Genomic DNA, 5,225 nt, shown 5'->3' with positions numbered 1-5,225 from the left:
TATGTGTATTTGTAAGTGTAATATAAGGCATAATGTATTAATCAAATGATATAATGTGATTGGTTAGCCTCTTTAAAATCATGTACATGTAATTATTGATTTAGATATTTTTTCTTCTTGAAATTATTTCCAGTTTATGTATTGAGATGAGTAGTAAACAAAAATAAAATTTATATTTTATTTAATTAGATCACGCTAACTTTATTATTATTATTATTATTATTATTATTATTATTATTATTATTATATAAAATTTATATTTCTAACTTGTTATATTATAAATATAATTAAATTTTGTTGTTATTATTTAATCACATTTATGAATATTTACATAATTGTATACATAATAACATGACTATGTAATATGGAGGGTAATATTGTCATTATATAACTTAATTCATTTTTTCTCTCCATTTTCTTTTCCAAACAAACAACATAAATTATTTATCTTTCAATATCTTTCCATCGTATTTTCCTTCCATCCAAACACACCCATAGAAATTAAATTTCACTTCATGTTCTTTCCTTTCTATTTCTTTTCACTCAATTTCTCTCCTTCCTATTTCTTTCCACCCCCAAACAAAGTGTAAAGAAGTGTGGAATGAAAGTCCTCTAGCATACCTGCTAGCAACTTTTCCTTCTGGTCCCTTCACCCAGTGGTGGATATTATCCACGAAAGCCCTCAAATCCAATCCCATCCGACGGACCCATCCCCAACTTCTTGTTATTCTCCTCTGGTTCTTGTGGAAGGAACGAAATTCATGGATTTTTTTAGCACCAACAAAGATTCTCTGCCGAAGTTCTCTCTTCAGTCTGCAAGCTCCACGATAAAATGCTACAACTTTCGAACTCCCTTCATCCCCAAATTGGATAGAGTGAATACCCAACTCGGTCCCTGATAATTTTTTCGAAGGACTACAAGGCTCCCAAACAAAAAGATACCCTTTCCGCCCCCTTAATATTTAACTTCGTGGGACTGGTTAGCTCCATGTCAATATTGACACAGGGGCTAATCAGTCTCATAAAAGTAAAAAATTAGGGACTGAAAAGAGTTTTTTTTTTTTGTTAAGAGTCTCATTGTCTTTTAAGATAATTGTTAGGGACCGTTTAGAATTTTTTTTTCAATTGTAGATAATATCATTCTTTTTAGGTTATTACCCTTTTTTTTTGTCATAGTAATAAACAGTTATACTTTCTTTTTCTATTAATGAAAGTTTATATCTTTGTAAAAAAAAAAGTGAATAGTGTATAATAAAGCATTAAAAATATTTTAAATACTTTATCATGTAATCTATATGTACACCGTGTAGGCAACTGTATTTTTTTTTTTGAAAAAATTAAAAATTATTAAATAATAATAAGATAAGGTATATCTATTTTTAATAATTGTGATTTTTTGAAAATAGTTATTTTTTAATTGTGTCCAATTTTATCTTTAATATTTTTAATTTGTCAAAACTATTCTTAGATGTTAACTCAATCTAAAATGTTAGGGACAAAATTAAAACCATCAAAAAATAATTTTAACCCAAATAAAAAAAATTAAAAACAAAATTAAATAAATAAAAAATAAGATAAAATTAAATTAAATTAAAAATTAAAAAATATTTTTAAAAAAAATTATAATTTAATAAAAAATATGTTTTATCCTAATAATAATTTCACAGCATTGTTTGAATCTCACCAAATTCGCAGTGTTTTTAATCCTTGAATAATAATAATGTAACATAAAAAATAGAGTATGAGATATATTTTAGAGTACATATTGAGTGCTTTATTTTTTCTTGCTTACTAGTGCATGACGCCAAAATAATAAGAAAAATATTAGGTATATGTGAATAAAAAACTAAGGTATAAAAATAGTATTTAATTAACTTAAGTATCCGTATAGATTAAAATTTAACAAAAAGATATAAATATACAACATAATTTAATATATCATGATAGAATAATTACTATTATCAGCGGTACTAACTCATGTGAATAATAATTTTTTAAGTGGATATAATAATATTTTTTAATGGGTATAAATTATATGAATATATTAAATTAAAAATTACAAGTCATTTTAACGTTAACTAAAAAATTTGAAAATATTAAATCATTTGTAATTATATGTATATATTATATACCTAGTGAAAAAATCATAAGATACATGGAAATAAAAAAAATAATTTATTATAAAATTTGAGTTACAGATAACTTATTAAATTGATGATGTATGACAAAAATTAAATAGTTAACTATTATTATTAGCTTTGTCTGAGAATGCAAAATCAAAATATTTTATTAGAGAGATGATTTATTAATTATACAGAAAGATGAGTACTTTAATAAAAAAAATAATTACATCAATAAAACACATAATATAAATTTTGTTTATGTTTAACAACTAATAACAAATTTTAATTGATAGCGGATATTAGTGTACACTTGGTTAGTGGGTGTGTTTATCTAAGATATAGTTACAGAAGTATACATTTTTTTTATTTGGATCCTCTAAATTTTAAATTTCACTTTAGAGAGTTAAGTGCAATTTTTTACCATTTATTTCATAGGTAGGACCAAGAATAAATATGAGAGAGAAATCATTCGAGTAGAAGATCACACTTTTCTCTCTAAAGTATAAATTCAAAATTTAGAGAGTCCAAAATCTTACATTCTTTATTTAGTTAGTAAGATATAAAATTCTAATAGATAAAAAAAGACACAAAGGCACATAAAAATACAAAATTTGTGCATAGCAGTGAAGAGTGGAATACTAAATTTGAGATATAGATGCAATATTTTTAATATTTAATTTTTAAAATTACCCTTTAAATTCTTCTCCTTTTTCAGTCTCCTTTCATCCATTTTTTCTTCCACTTCTAAAACACAGAGAGTTAAACACAGAGTTTAACCTCTCATTTTCTCTTCTTGTCACTCCGACCACAACCGCCTTTCCTCCCGTCGTACCACCAGTCCGCCGCCACCTCTCTGCCGTTGCAGTTATTGACTCTGCTTCCCTCCTTGTCGACCATCTAGATCTGCGCCATGTTCTCTCGTCTGTCACCCTATTTTCAGATCCGTTCTCTCGCGCACTGTGTTTTCAGATCCGTACTCTGTAACCATATTCTAGATCCGTTTTTTCTTCTGACATTATTTTTTTTGTATAATTTAATTTTTTTATTTGTTTGAATTTTTGTTAAATTTTGTTAAAATAATTATGTATTAATTTTGTTGGATTGAATTTTTTTGTTGATATTTATTGGATTAAATTTGTTATTTAGTTTTACATTGTTATTGATGGTTATTTTTTTGTTGAGATGGTGACTGATTGTTAATAGTAGTAGTTTGGTTGAGATGAAAGTTTTGTAATGGTGATACTGGTAGCAGTTTGCAATAAGAATAATATTAAAATTTAATAAAATTGTGATTTGTGTCTTCTTTTTTATACTTGTATACCAAACAAATTTAAAAATTTGTGTCTTATTGTGTTTATGTCTTCGATGTGTATGCTTTTGTGTGTATGTTTTAAAGGATACACAAAACAAACACAATCTAATAGAATACATAACGAGTAAGTATTTTAAATATTAATTATTCTTTTAATATTAAAAAAATAAAAGTTTAAACATATTTTAATTTTAAAGTATTAAAAATATTCAATATTTTCTTATTTAGAAATTAAGATGATAATTAGAATAACGAATTAAGATTTTTAAATTTTTTTTTTCTTAAATATATGAAGTATCAATTATGATATTAAGATAAATACGTTAATACAAACGAAGTACATTCATAGGTCGCATAAATAAAATAATAAAATAAGTTAAAAAAATACAAAAATTCATTAATTATACGCATAAGGTTTTTGTACTATATGACTTATAGTAGAATTAGCTAATGACTTAAATTAGAAAATAAAATACAATAATAAACGTGTAAAACACTTAAAATAATAGCACTGTTTAAAAATTGACTATTGTTATAATTTATCACATTTTTGTTGTTATCTAAAGTATTTTATTTTGTCATTCTATATAACATTTAAAATCTTGTATAACTTGAGAGTGAAATATAATTAATTCTAGAAAAATATTTGTAAATAAAAAAAATAATGAGAGATAAATAAATCTAAAGATAATAAATAATTATATAAAAACATATCAATCCTAAAAAAATTATAATACAGTGTTCAATCATTATATTTTGAGGACAATAAAACCAAAAAACATTAAAAGAATAAATTTATAGCTAATAAATATTGTAAATAAGATAAAAAATTTTATTGATAAAACATATTTTTCAAAAGATCATAAACAACTCTAAAAACACAACTTCTACAATATATTATCATCACACACACTATTATTCCCAAAGTATAAACCCTCCAAACTGATTGGAATTTAAAATCGTGAAGTTTGACTTTTTAATCAAAATTACCATCATCACCCACAAGGCCACAACCATAATTTTTCAATGCCTGAAATAGTTAAGATTTATTCACAATGCAATAATTTTACCAAAAAAAAAGGTAGAGAACACACTTAATAAAAAAAACATTATTCATGAGATCATTTTTTGTATATAATTGTACTAAAAAATTTTTGGTAAAAAAAATTAGAATTATCCTATATCATTATTATAAGATAGAAGTAATAATAACATCACAACCTGATTTGAATCTCACCAAATTCATGGTATTCTTAGTCCTATAATAATAATAATAATAATAATAATAATAATAATATAACATAAAAAATAGAGTGTGGGATATATTTTAGAGTACTTATTGAGTATTTTTTTTTTTTTGTTATTTATCGTTGTAATAAATTTTATTCGTATTGTGTTGAGCTTTTTCATAAAAAAATATAAAAAAAATAAATAAAAATTTAAAAAATATAAAATATTTTTATTCAATAACAATTATCTCTTTAAAAAATTAGTATTCATTCAACATAAATATACATACCCATCAAAATCACAAATTTATCAAATATTTAAAGTATTAGATATTAGCCAAAAAAGAAAATTGTTATGTTATGTAAAATTTCACTTAACAATAATAATAAATGAAGGCAAAACCTTTAGCTTGATGTAAATAGTAGTAAATAACTAAACACTCCATTTAAGAAATGAGTATAATCATACAACACCCACCATCAAATAGCAGCTTACAAATAATACTAACAAGTAACAACTATAATTTTTAGAATTGAATTGATAATTAAACTAATTAGATT

This window comes from Arachis ipaensis, chromosome B7 (genome assembly GCF_059453495.1).
Source record: "Arachis ipaensis isolate K30076 ecotype BB chromosome B7, ASM5945349v1, whole genome shotgun sequence".
Lineage (NCBI taxonomy): Eukaryota > Viridiplantae > Streptophyta > Magnoliopsida > Fabales > Fabaceae > Arachis > Arachis ipaensis.
The sequence above is the reverse complement of the archived record's forward strand: the minus strand, read 5'-3'. Positions refer to the sequence as shown.